The sequence below is a fragment of the Elephas maximus genome, chromosome 8 (genome assembly GCF_024166365.1).
Source record: "Elephas maximus indicus isolate mEleMax1 chromosome 8, mEleMax1 primary haplotype, whole genome shotgun sequence".
Classification (NCBI taxonomy): Eukaryota; Metazoa; Chordata; class Mammalia; order Proboscidea; family Elephantidae; genus Elephas; species Elephas maximus.
This window is the reverse complement of record NC_064826.1, coordinates 102,415,313-102,428,799: the sequence shown is the minus strand read 5'-3', so window position 1 is coordinate 102,428,799 and position 13,487 is coordinate 102,415,313. Positions and strand designations below refer to the sequence as shown.

General features: G+C 36.9%; 1 long non-coding RNA gene across 3 annotated transcripts in view; it reads right to left on the bottom strand.

Moving 5' to 3' along the window:
* The window catches only part of LOC126082275 (uncharacterized), a 275,294-nt gene that overhangs the window by 100,373 nt on the left and 161,434 nt on the right, over window positions 1-13,487 (bottom strand). For all 3 annotated transcript variants that reach the window (XR_007518520.1, XR_007518522.1, XR_007518521.1), the window contains exon 8: window positions 5,903-6,046. This is a non-coding gene — a long non-coding RNA (uncharacterized LOC126082275). The remainder of the gene's footprint in view (window positions 1-5,902; window positions 6,047-13,487) is intronic.

Genomic DNA, 13,487 nt, shown 5'->3' with positions numbered 1-13,487 from the left:
ATGCCCATGGAAGCAGCAATCAAGAAATCAAACTATCTATTGCATTGGGTAAATCTGCTGCAAAAGGCCTCTTTAAAGTGTTAAAAAGCAAAGATGTCACTTTAAGGACTAAGGTGCACCTGACCCAAGCCAAGGTATTTTCAATCATTTCATATGCATGCAAAAGCTGGATGATGAATAAGGAAGACTAAAGAAGAATTGATGCATTTGAATTATGGTGTTGGCAAGTAATATTGACTATACCATGGACTCTCAGAAAAATGAACAAACCTGTCTTGGAAGAAGTACGGCCAGAATGCTTCTCAGAGGAGAGCGCAGCAAGACTTCATCTCATGTACTATCGACACGTTAGCAGGAGGGACCAGTCCCTAGAAAAGGACATCTTGCTGGGTAAAGTACAGGGTCAGCAAAAAAGAGGAAGATCCTGAGAGAGAAGGACTGACACAGTAGCTGCAACAATTGCCTCAAACATAGCAATAATTGTGAGGATGGCGCAGGACCAGACAGTGTTTCGTTCTGTCGTACATAGGGTAGCGTGAGTCGGAAACGCTTTGACAGCACCTAAAAACAACAGTGCAAAATGAAAACACAGGAACCCTTGTTCAAAAATTATTCAAAATTTCAAGATGGAAGCAGCAGAGCATTAACTAAACTAAGGCTCGGACCCCCTGGGACTGCACAGTTCACGCACCCATGAAGTCAGCCCTGCCCACCACCCATATTCATCAGAAAAGCAGCTTGTAGACAGTCTTAACCTACTATGCCACAGGTTCATTGCAGCTATACAATTAGGGGGTGGGATGAGAAGACTTTGAGTTCCCTCCCAGAACTAATATCTATGATTCTCTGATAAGGAACTAGATCAATCATTTGCAGAGAGTTCTTACACCCTTTTTACAACCATTATATTTCTGAATGTGACTCAAAGCTACTGTTAAAAACCCCTATATGGTATTTCACCTTCAACTATATGGATGTTTTTTTTACCTCTATACACCTGCTTTCACAAATCGTCTGGTTTTGGGTCACTGGTGTTCAATGCGTCAAATCTATTCTTGAGATGTTCTCTAAATTTAGGTGAGATATACTCAAGGTCATATTTTGGCTCTCGTGGACATGCTCTGATTTTCCTCATTTTCAGCTTGAACTTGCATATGAGCAATTGATGGTCTGTTCCACAGTCGGCCCCTGGCCTTGTTCTGACTGATGATATTGAGCTTTTCCATCGTCTCTTTCCACAGATGTAGTCAGTTTGAATTCTGTGTGCTCCATCTGGCGAGGTCCATGTGTACATAGTTGCCGATAATGTGAAAAAAGGTATTTGCAATGAAGAAGCCGTTGGTCTTGCAAAATCCTCTCATTTGATCTCCAGCGTTGTTTCTAGCACCAAGGCCATATTTTCCAACTACTGATCCTTCTTTTTTGTTTCCAACTTTCGCATTCCAATCGCCAGTAATTATCAATGGATCTTGATTGCATCTTCGATCAATTTCAGACTGCAGCAGCTGATAAAAATCTTCTATTTCTTCATCTTTGGCCCTAGTGGTTGGTGTGTAAATTTGAATAATAGTCGTATTAACTGGTCTTCCTTGCAGGTGTATGGATATTATCCTATCACTGACAGCGTTGTACTCCAGGATAGATCTTGAAATGTTCGTTTTGACGATGAATGCAACACCATTCCTCTTCGAGTTGTCATTCCCAGCCCAGTAGACTACATGATTGTCCGATTCAAAACAGCCAATACCAGTCCATTTCAGCTCACTACTGCCTAGGATATCCATGTTTATGCACGCCGTTTCATTTTTGACGATTTCCAATCTTCCTAGATTCATACTTTGTACATTCCAGGTTCTGATTATTAATGGATGTTTGCAGCTGTTTCTTCTCATTTTGAGTCGTGCCACATCAGCAAATGAAGGTCCCAAAAGCTTTACTCCATCCACGTCATTAAGGTCGACTCTACTTTGAGGAGGCAGCTCTTCCCCAGTCATCTTCTGAGCGCCTTCCAAGCTGGGGGGCTCATCTTCCAGCACTATATCAGACAGTGTTCTGCTGCTACTCATAAGGTTTTCACTGGCTAATGCTTTTCAGAAGTAGATTGCTGGGTCCTTCTTCCTAGTCTGTCTTAGTCTGGAAGCTCAGCTGAAGCCTGTCCTCCATGGGTGACCCTGCTGGTATCTGAATACCGGTGGCATAGCTTCCAGCATCATAGCAACACACAAGCCCCCACAGTATGACAAACTGACAGACACATGGGTTGTGGAATGACATCAAGGACATCATCCATGAAGAAAGCAAGAGGTCACTGAAAAGAAAGAAAAGACCAAGATGGATATCAGATGAGACTCTGAAACTTGCTCTTGTACATCAAGCACCTAAAGCAAAAGGAAGAATTGATGAAGTAAAAGAACTGAAGAGAAGATTTCAAAGGGCCTCTCGAGCAGACAAAGTGAAGTATTATAATGACATGTGCAAAGAGCTGGAGATGGAAAACCAAAAGGGAAGAACATGTTCAGCATTTCTCAAGCTGAAAGAATGGAAAAAAAACTCAAGCCTCAAGTTGCAATAGTGAAGGATTCCAAGAGGACAATATTAAATGACGCAGGAAGCATCAAAAGAAGATGGAAGGAATACACAGAGTCATTATACCAAAAAGAATTAGTCAATATTCAACCATTTCAAGAGGTGGCCTACAATCAGGAACTGATGGTACTGAAGGAAGAAGTCCAAGCTGCTCTGAAGGCACTGGCGAAAAACAAGGCACCAGGAATTGATGGAATATCAATTGAGATGTTTCAACAAACAGATGCAGCGCTGGAAGTGCTCACTCGTCTAAGCCAAGAAATATGGAAGACATCTTCCTGGCCAACTGACTGGAATAGACCCGTATTTATGCCTATTCCCAAGAAAGGTGATCCAACCGAATGTGGAAATTATAGAACAATATCCTTAATATCACACACAAGCAAAATTTTGCTGAAGATCATTCAAAAACGGCTGCAGCAGTATACCGACAGGGAACTGCCAGAAATTCAGGCCAGTTTCAGAAGAGGACTTGGCACAAGGGATATCACTGCTGATGTCAGATGGATCCTGGCTGAAAGCAGAGAATACCAGAAGGATGTTTACCTGTGTTTTATTGATTATGCAAAGGTATGCGACTGTGTGGATCATAACAAACTATGGATAACACTGCAAAGATTGGGAATTCCAGAACACTTAATTGTGCTCATGAGGAACCTTTACATAGATCAAGAGGCAGATGTTCGGACAGAACAAGGGGATACTGATTGGTTTAAAGTCAGGAAAGGTGTGCATCAGGGTTGTATTCTTTCACCACACCTATTTAATCTGTATGCTGAACAACTAATCTGAGAAGCTGGACTATACGAAGAAGAACAGGGCATCAGGATTGGAGGAAGACTCATTAACAACCTGCATTATGCAGATGACACAACCTTGCTTGCTGAAAGTGAAGAGGACTTGAAGCACTTACTAATGAAGATCAAACACCACAGCCTTCAGTATGGATTACACCTCAACATAAAGAAAACAAAAATCCTCACACCTGGATCAATGAACAACACCATGATAAACGGAGAAAAGACTGAAGTTGTCAAGGATTTCATTTTACTTGGATCCACAATCAACAGCCATGGAAGCAGCAGTCAAGAAATCAAAAGATGCATTGCACTGGGTAAATCTGCTGCAAAGGACCTCTTCAAAGTGTTGAAGAGCAAAGATGTCACCCTGAAGACTAAGGTGTGCCTGTCCCAAGCCATGGTGTTTTCAATCACATCATATGCATGTGAAAGCTGGACAATGAATAAGGAAGACCGAAGAAGAGTTCATGCCTTTGAATTGTGGTGTTGGCGAAGAATACTGAATATACCACAGACTGCCAAAAGAACGAACAAACCTGTCTTAGAAGAAGTGCGGCCAGAATGCTCCTTAGAGGCAAGGATGGCGAGACTGCGTCTTACTTAGTTTGGACATGCTGTCAGGAGGGATGAGTCCCTGGGGAAGGACATCATGCTTGGCAGAGTACAGGGTCAGCGGAAAAGAGGAAGACCCTCAACGAGGTGGATTGACACAGTGGCTGCAACAATGACCTCAAGCATAACAATGATTGTAAGGATGGAGCAGAACTGGGCAGTGTTTCATTCTGTTGTGCATAGGGTCGCTATGAGTCGGAACCGACTGGACAGCACCTAATAAAAACAACAACATACACCTCCTTAATTTTGCCTAAGAGAAAAAATTCCAAAGCAATGTTCCAAGTTTACTATTTTTTGCCATGTATGGCATCTAAATCTGAAATTCCCAACAGAAGCCTCTATGTCTATAAAGTAATTTTTCCCACAGTAAAGTCTCTTCACATAAATTAAATATTTTCTTTTCTATCTCCTGAAAAATTATCTATTCAGAAGCAACTTTCACATATGGTACAGAATTTGGGACTGATCAGTAGAAAGGAGATAAAATGTCAGTTTGAGAGTGAATGAACCTTTTTATTCCACCAGTTTAGTATTTAGCAAAACATAACTGATAACTGGGGTCCACAGACAGAATTCTAGGAGTTCACGACCTGAATGGAAAAAATTACATCTTTATTTTCATTGATGTCTAACTAGTTTTTAACATTTTCTTCCATTATGAATGCAGGCAACAAACCACCACGGTATTAGCAGTATCTATGACTTGATTGGAGCCCTGGTGGTGCAGGGGTTAAGAATTATGGCTGCTAACCAAAAGGTCAGCAGTTCAAATCCACCAGACGCTCCTTGGAAACTCTCTGGGGTAGTTCTACTCTGTTCTAAAGGGCTGGTATGAGTCAGAATCAATTTGACGGCAATGGATTTGGTTTTCATCTTTGGTTTATGACTTGATCTTCAATAAAAAATTATAGATATTTTCATGTCATATTATATTTGTTAGGGAGATCTTGAAATATTATGCTTAATACTATCTGAAAATTGTAAGTTATTGGACCCATTGCTAGATATTGTTGTTTAATATATTAACAAAGAATCACCTATATTACTAAAGTTGACAATTTTACATTTCAATAACTATATTTCAATATAATTGGCTTAGTTTTGTAATCCTAAGTATATCATTTTATTCAGCTAAAAACAATATTCTAAGAAAAGATCCACAGCCTTCATCAGACAACCAAAGGAGTCCGTGGCACAAAAAAAAAAGATGAAGACACCCTCATCAAAAGAAGTTAAAGAGATAATACACTACACTACCCACTGCCATCGAGTCGATTCCGCCTTATAGCGACTCTATAGGACAGAGCAAAACTGCCCCATAGAGTTTCCAAGGAGTGCCTGGCGGATTCGAACTCCCGAACCTTTGGTTAGCAGCCCTAGCACTTAACTACTACGCCACCAGGGTTTCCAAAGAGATAATAGAACGATAAAATAGAAGCAACTGCATTCTTGTCACACAAGCAGTGATACCCATTGCTGTCAAGTCGATTCTGACTCACAGCAACTCTATAGGACAGAATAGGACTGCCCCACAGGGCTTCCAAGGAGCAGCTGGTAGATTCAAACTGCTGACCTTTTGGTTAGCCGTCAAACTCTTAACCACTGCACCACCAAGACTCCTCAAGTAGTAATAGGCCCAGTTTAATAAAAACAGTCTAAAATTCTAATTCAACAATGTCTATATTATGACAAAATCTTCATGGTCTATATCTTTTAATATGACAATAATTAAGTACATCAAAACAGAGGTAACTTTTGTTGTTCTTTTATCTTGTTTTGTTTTGTTATTGCTGTTGTTCTTTTACTGTTTTTGCATGTATGACCACAGGATTTGACCTAAAAAAGTATAACCTAAATACATGCTTTTATACCATTCTCTCAAATGATATTTGGATTCATACCTGAGATGACAGTAGGTTACAATCAACGAACAGTCCTTTCCCAGTTTTATATCTTTGAATCAATCCAGCCATGATGGCTCCATATGCATACAGGCCAGTGGCAAGATCAGTCCTGGCCACTCCTGGGTGAACTGGATCTCCATCCTGATTTGAGAATTGGGTTGAAAAGACAGAGAGAAAATTGAATATTAAAACCATATATGATTTCTCAAATATAATAAGGTTAAACAAAAGACAAAATTGTATACAAAGTGTGCCTTCAAACACACACAAAACAAAATATAATAAATTGTCATTGTATATATCTGTTGGTGGTGGAATATATTTATATTTAGTTTTTCTTATTGTGTCCTCTACCAATCAAATTAAATCAAACCAAACCTAATAAAAGATTTTTTTTAACCTGTCTGAAGTTCCTTCTTAAAATAGTTTACCTTGTTTATACAAAAAAAATAAATACTTGAATTTGAATTCAAATGAGTTAATCTGCTGGAGAGAAGGAGTTAAAGCAGCATTTTTCTCCTGCTGAATGGGAAGCTCTTCCCGGAAACAAAGAAGACAAGAGATCTGGTCTAGTCTCCTGAAAAACATGCTAAGAGCTGGCAAATAAACTAATGGTAGTTGTTAGAAGTGCACTTATCCATAGAATGTTTTTAGTAGGATGTTCCTGGTTTAGTATTGCTAAGCATTTGGCTGCTAACCAAAAGGTCAGCAGTTTGAATCCACCAGCCACTCCTTGGAAACCCTATGGGGCAGTTCTACTCTGTCCTATGAGGTCGCTATGAGTCGGAATCGACTTGACAACAATGGGTATGGCAAACAAACCTAGTAGTGCCTATAGAATTATGACTCATGGAGCATGAGCTATGAGACTATGTGAATATAAAATGAAGATGTTTCACAGTCTCTAGTCCTCTCTTTGATGTGCGATAATCCATGCACTTCATTAGGAAGCTTATTTATTGTTCTGGGTCTGCAAGTTGTTCTCTAATAGGGGAAGAAAGGATCCCTGAATGTCCAGGTCCTCTCTCTGCTTTTCCTGTGCCTTCTGATTGCTTGTATCCTTGAAATTACTAATAAAGCTTGATACCAGTTGATATCTCTAATTCATGTCAGTATCATTTAACAATCCAATCCTTTGCCTATATGCAAAGGTTTTACAAAATGCCTGGCACACAGTAAGTACTCTGTAAAAGTTAGCTATCAAAATTATAATCAACATTATCATCAGTCATTATATCAGACAGTTTCCACTTTTCACTACCTTGAATTCTCCTAGGCCCTTCACAGCACAGAATACCTTAAAACACACACACACACACACTTCACATTTTATCTGGTTGGCACATTCATTCATTCCCTTATTTATTAATTCCTGCTGCTGTTTAGTCATTTTCACACAACAACCATCGCAGTCAATTTCAACTCATACCAACCATATAGGACAGAAAAGAATTGCCCAATAGGGTATCTGAGGAGTGACTGGTAGATTTGAACTGCCAACCTTTGGGTTAGCAGCCAAGCTCTTAACCACTGCACCATTTTCCCTTTCCTCACCTCCTACATAAACCATGTTAATCGCCTCACAAGAGTGATAAATAATGTTAACAGGAAGGAAATGAAGGCTATAGTGACTAAACATTTTTGTGTTTTCTACTTTGCAATACAATTTCAAGGAAGATATTGTCACAAAAATTGGAAACTTCTGGCAGCCTAACTTTTAGTACTGGCAAAACATGTAATATAGTGGCTTGAATCAGTAAATTTAAAATTAAATTTTTCATTGGGATTTAAGGTTATTGAAGGCATTCAAATCCAGAGATAAGTTCAAATTTAAGTTTGCAGACATCTGTTTACTTATCATAAAATGAATGTAATCAGATTTTATCCCCTATATCTCAAACCAGTAGGAATAAAAAGATAATAAATCCTTTATATTATATTTTAATTTTCTTTTAAAGGGGGGAGTATATCTGAGTAATCTTCTAAAAACATCATTACCCAGAATAATAACCTGTGAGGTATGAACATTAAATAAATATTAAGCTATCCATATATTAAAGACAACACTATAACTAGTAAAAATGACCTCTTATTCCAACTAATTTTAGGTTAACACTTGATGAAAAGAGCCCTGTTAACTCACTTTAAATTCAAAACTACCAACAGGTTAAGAATAAAAGAGTGGTAAGAGATACATCATGTAAACAATAACCATAAGAAAGCTGGAGCAGTTATACTAATATCAGACAAAATAGACCTTTTAAAATGTTACAAGCTATAAAAGAATGTTACTAGATATAGAGGGTTATTTTATAATGATAAAAGGCTCAATCCTTCAGGAAGATATAGCAAATATAAACATATATGCACCAAAAACAGAGCTCCCAAAGACATGAAACAAAAACAGAGCTCCCAAAGACATGAAACAATTCTTCAACAAAGAATTGAACGGAGATATAGACAACTCAACAATACAAAAAAGTCTTCAATACCCAAATGTCAATAAAGGATAGAAACACTACACAGAAGATTGATAAGAAAATAAAAGACTTAAACTACACTATAAACCAATTACACCTAACAGATATCTACAGAACACTACAACCAATAAAAAATACACATTTTTCTCAAGGGTACATAAAATATTCTCTAGGATAGACCATATGCTAGGCAATAAAACAAGCTTCAATTAATCTAGAAGACTGAAATCATACAAAATATGTTCTTTGATCACAATGGAATGAAATTACAAATTAATAACAGAAATAAATTTGGGGTGTTCACTTACAGGAGGACATTAAACAACATATTCCTTCATATCTAATGGGTAAAAGAAAAAATCAAAAGGGAAATCAGAAATACTTTCAGAAAAATGAAAATGAAGACACAATATATTAAAACTTACAAGATGCAACTAAAGTAGTGTTTTGAGGTAAATTTATATCTGCAAAGGCCTACAGTAATAAAGAAGAATGATCTCAAATTACTAAGATAATTTTCCTTCCACATAAATACACTAGGAAAAAAAGAGCAAAATAAACCTAAAACAAGCAAAAGGAAGAAAATAATATAGAGTAGAAACTAATGAAATACAGAACATAAAAACAATAAGAAAATCAACAAAACCAAAAGTTGGTTCTTTGAAAAGATCAATAAAGGTGACAAACCTACAGTAAGACTAAGAAAAAAGAAAGAAGACTCAAATTACAAAATCATGAATGAAACAAGGGACAAGACAATTCAATGGAGAAAAAAATAGTCTTTTAAATAGTTGGTGAAAAGAATGTAAAAGAATGAAGGTGGAGCCCTTCCTCACGCTATATTAAAAAATTACCTCAAAATTAATCATAGGCCTAAATGTAAGAGCTAAAACTATAACAAAGTTAGAAGAAAACAAAAAAGTAAATCTTCATGATATTGAATTTGGCAGTGGTTTCTTAAGTATTACACCAAAAGTACATCTGACAAAAGAAAACATAAATAAGTAGGACATCATCAAAATCTCAAACATTTATGCTTCAAAGGACACCATAAGAAAAGCGAAAAGTCAGCCCATGGAATAAGACAAAAATTTTACAAATGTTACACGTGTTTGATAAGGAACCTGTATCTACAATATATAAAAAAAAAAACTCTTACAACTCAGTAATAAAAAGACAAATAACCCAGTTTAAAAACTGGACAAAGGATCTGAAAAGACAATTTTTCCAAAGAAGACACACCCACATCCAATAAGCACATAAAAAGATGCTCAAGACCTTCAGTACTAGCGAAATGCAAATCAAAGCCACAAGATACATCACCTCATGCCCACTAGAATGGCTATATAATCAAAAAAGAGATAATAACAAGTGTTTGTGAGGATGAGCAGAAATTAGAACCTTCATACATTGCTGGTGGAAACATAAAATGGTGCAGCTACTTTGGAAAACAGTCCAACAGCTCCTCAAAAGGTTAAACATAGAGTCACCAGCAATTCCACTCCTAGGTATATAACCAAGAAAATGAAAACATGCCCACGCAAAAACTTGTACACTAACATTCATAGCCTGGGGCACTGGTGGCACGATGGTTAAGTGTTAGGCTGCTAACTAAAACGTCAGCGGTACGAACCCACCAGGCCACTCTGCAGTAGAAAACATCTGGTCATCTACTCACGTAATGATTACAGCCTAAGAAACCTACTCTGTCACACAGGGTCTCCCCGATTCTACTCCCAGATAGAATCAACTAGATAGCATACAACAATGTTCACAGCAGCATTATTCATAATAGCCAAAAAGTAGAAGAAAAAAAAAAAGGAATTTGAGCTCATATGTTGACTTTTAAAAATTACATAACATCTTTTTAATTATGTAATATTTTTATTTTATTAAATCCTGATTCTAGGAATTGATAAGAGAATTATTTTTATTTCTGTCATGGTTACTTAGAAACTGCTTTAAGTATATTTAGCCCTTTAACAATAAATAAATAAATGTACCCATTTTGTAAGAAAGATTTGTAATGGTTTTCCTGTAAAACTAAGACAGATACGCCTCTAACAAAGATACAATAATGGTTAAGTTCTCAACTACTAGCCGAAAAATTGGCAGCTAAAACCGACACAGAGGCACCTCAGAAGATAGACGTGGTGATCAGCTTCCAAAATGTCATAGTCTTAAAAGCCCTATGGAGCAGTGCTATTCTACATACACGGTGTTGTCATGAGTCAGAATCAACTCAGTGGCAACTAAAAACAGCTAAAACTTAAGAGACACAGTTATAGTGGAATGAAAAAGTATAAGAGTCTTCCACTAACACCTACTCCTCACTTATCGAGTATCTCGTTATCCAACATTTTGCATTACAACAATAGTAAAAAATCTACTATCCAACTATTTTGCCCATTAATGACATACGTCTGACAGTAGCCAATATCGAGGTCAACATTTTTATTTTTTGTTTTTCTGATAATAGCCACGTGAATGCATGTGAAGTGGTATCTCATTGTGGTTTTGACTTACGTTTCCCTAACGACTAAAGATGTTGTGCATCTTTTCATATGTATATATTACTGGGAAAAATGTCTAGTCAAATCCTTTGCCCATTTTTTGGTTAGGTTGTTTGTCTTTTTTGTTGTTGAGTTGTAGTAGTTCTTTATATATTCTGGATAGTAAACCCTTATCACATACGGTTTCTAAATATTTTCTCACATTCTGTAGGTTGCCTTTTCACTTTCTTGATAATGCCCTTTGATGCACTACAATGTACTTTTTAAACAAGTATCTAACTAAATCTCTATACAAACCTCAGAAATAGCAATTGGATATTATATCTTTGTTACAGATGAGGAAACTGAGGAATAGCAAGGTTAAGTAACTACTGTAAGGCGTTACAGCCATTTAATTGTAAAGTCAAAATGAGAACCCAAATCAAATGACCCTGAATCCTCTGCCTCTATCACATTGCTTATTAAACCAGTAAGATGCTATCTTCAGGTCTCCTGCATGTTCATTAATGTTTGTGTAACACTTCATGCTTTTAAAGTGCTTTAACAACACTGTTACATGTAATTTTCAACAATAATTCTTTATGTATCAATATTACTCCATTTTACAGATTATGAAAGACAGGTTTAGATGATAAAGTAACTTGCCACAGACCACAGACAGCAAATGGTACAAATGGAACTAGAACTGAGAAATTTTTACCCAAATGTTTCTGTTATTTTTGCTACCATTTTGCCTTCATATATTATTTTGTAATTCCAATATTTATCATTCTTTTCCCTTTCAAACAATCACTAGAGAACGAAAATGTTAAATGTGTGAGTTTATCTGTCATTTCTACAATTACAGTCAAGAAATTATTGGTCCTCCTGGACAGAGAAAAATGTATAACAAAATTCTAACTCACAAAAAAAGACCAGGCTTACTGTTCTAAGGAAGACTGGAGAAACTTCGAGAGTATGGCCCCTGGACACCACTTTAGCTCAGTACTAAAGTCACTCCTGGGGTTCACTCTTCCACCAAAGATTAGACAGGCCCATAAAACAAAATGAGACTAAATGGGCATACCAGCCCAAGGGCAAGGACGAGAGGGCAGGAGGGCACACAAAAGCTGGTAATGGGGAACCCAAGGTCGAGAAGGTGAGAGTGTCGGTGTTGACATGTCATAGGGTTGGCAACCAATGTCACAAAACAATATGTGTATTAATTATTTAATGAGAAACTAGTTTGCTTGGTAAAGCTTCATCTAAAGTACAATAAAAAAAAACTTAAAAAAAAGAAATTATTGGTCCTGATATGGAATGATTTGTTCTATGCAATTCAACTGAATTACAAATAGTCTACTGCACCTACAGAAAAACATACTTTTACCACTCAGAAAATGTAAAGCAAAACTTTTTTCAGAAAGTGACTGGAAGAATTCATTAACTAGGTTACTACTAAATTCAAAAGTAGACCAAAATACAAATTTTCAAAGATGTTCTAATGTACCAATCACACTATTTTCTTGTCGAAGTGATTAAATGCCATCTAAATCCATTTGACATAGCTCTCACAGTGAGATGCTCAAAATATCACCTACCCTGGTTGTCCTCATGGGTTTAAATAGGGAAGACTGGAAGAAATAAAATGAATGGTTGGGGAATTGTGATATTTTAAGGATGGCGTAAGAAATAATTAGAAACGTTTTTCTTTCCATGTTGCTCTTTAACAAAAAGTTTTCTAGTTATTGTTACTCCTCCGTTTTCTAGACTAATGGGTCAGAAAAAGGCAAAACCAAACCTGAAAGCCAATTTTTCCAACTTTTACAGTAAAACAAATTCACATCCATTAAATCCTCAGGTAGGGTAAATGGTTAAGCACTCAACTATCAGCTGAAAGACTTCCGGTTCAAACCCACCCAGAGGCACCTCCGAAGACATTTTGAAAACCCTGCGGAGCAGTTCTACTCTGCACACATGGGGTCGTCATGAGTCAGAATCAACTCAATCAACTAACAACAACAGTAACAAGATTCGCATATACTTAATTCTGTATATATCGGGGTTCCTCTGAACTCAGTCCTATATAGTTCAGAAGGGAGCTCCAGACCTTAACTCTAGATCTAATTCTTTAATTAGGATTTGTCTACATCTGGTATGATTTAGGTAGAGCCATAAACTAGAAGCAAAGAACCAGGTGATCTCTTTAGGTCTGTTACTATTCTATAATTGTACCTGTTTTATTTAATTTTCATTTTCCACCAATACATGTTTCTCAAAAACCTACACTACAGGCTTTGGATGCAGTTACTATTGCAAGACAAATTTTTCTAAATGAGTCTTATAAGGTACCCAATACAGTTTTTCCTGAACCTTCCAAGATAAACTGGTTAGAAACAGACCACCTGCATGGAGCTGTTAGAATAAACCAAAAAAAAAGCTGTAGGTAATCTGTAAAAATAATTATTTTAGCTTTACTTCTCTATAACAAAAAAACAGATAGAACCAGTGACCTATTAAGGCCATTTTTAGTGCACAATAATAAGCCATCAGCATATAGGGGACAGTTCTCTTTCTGCTCTCTATGGCAGGTCATTCATTTTATCCAAA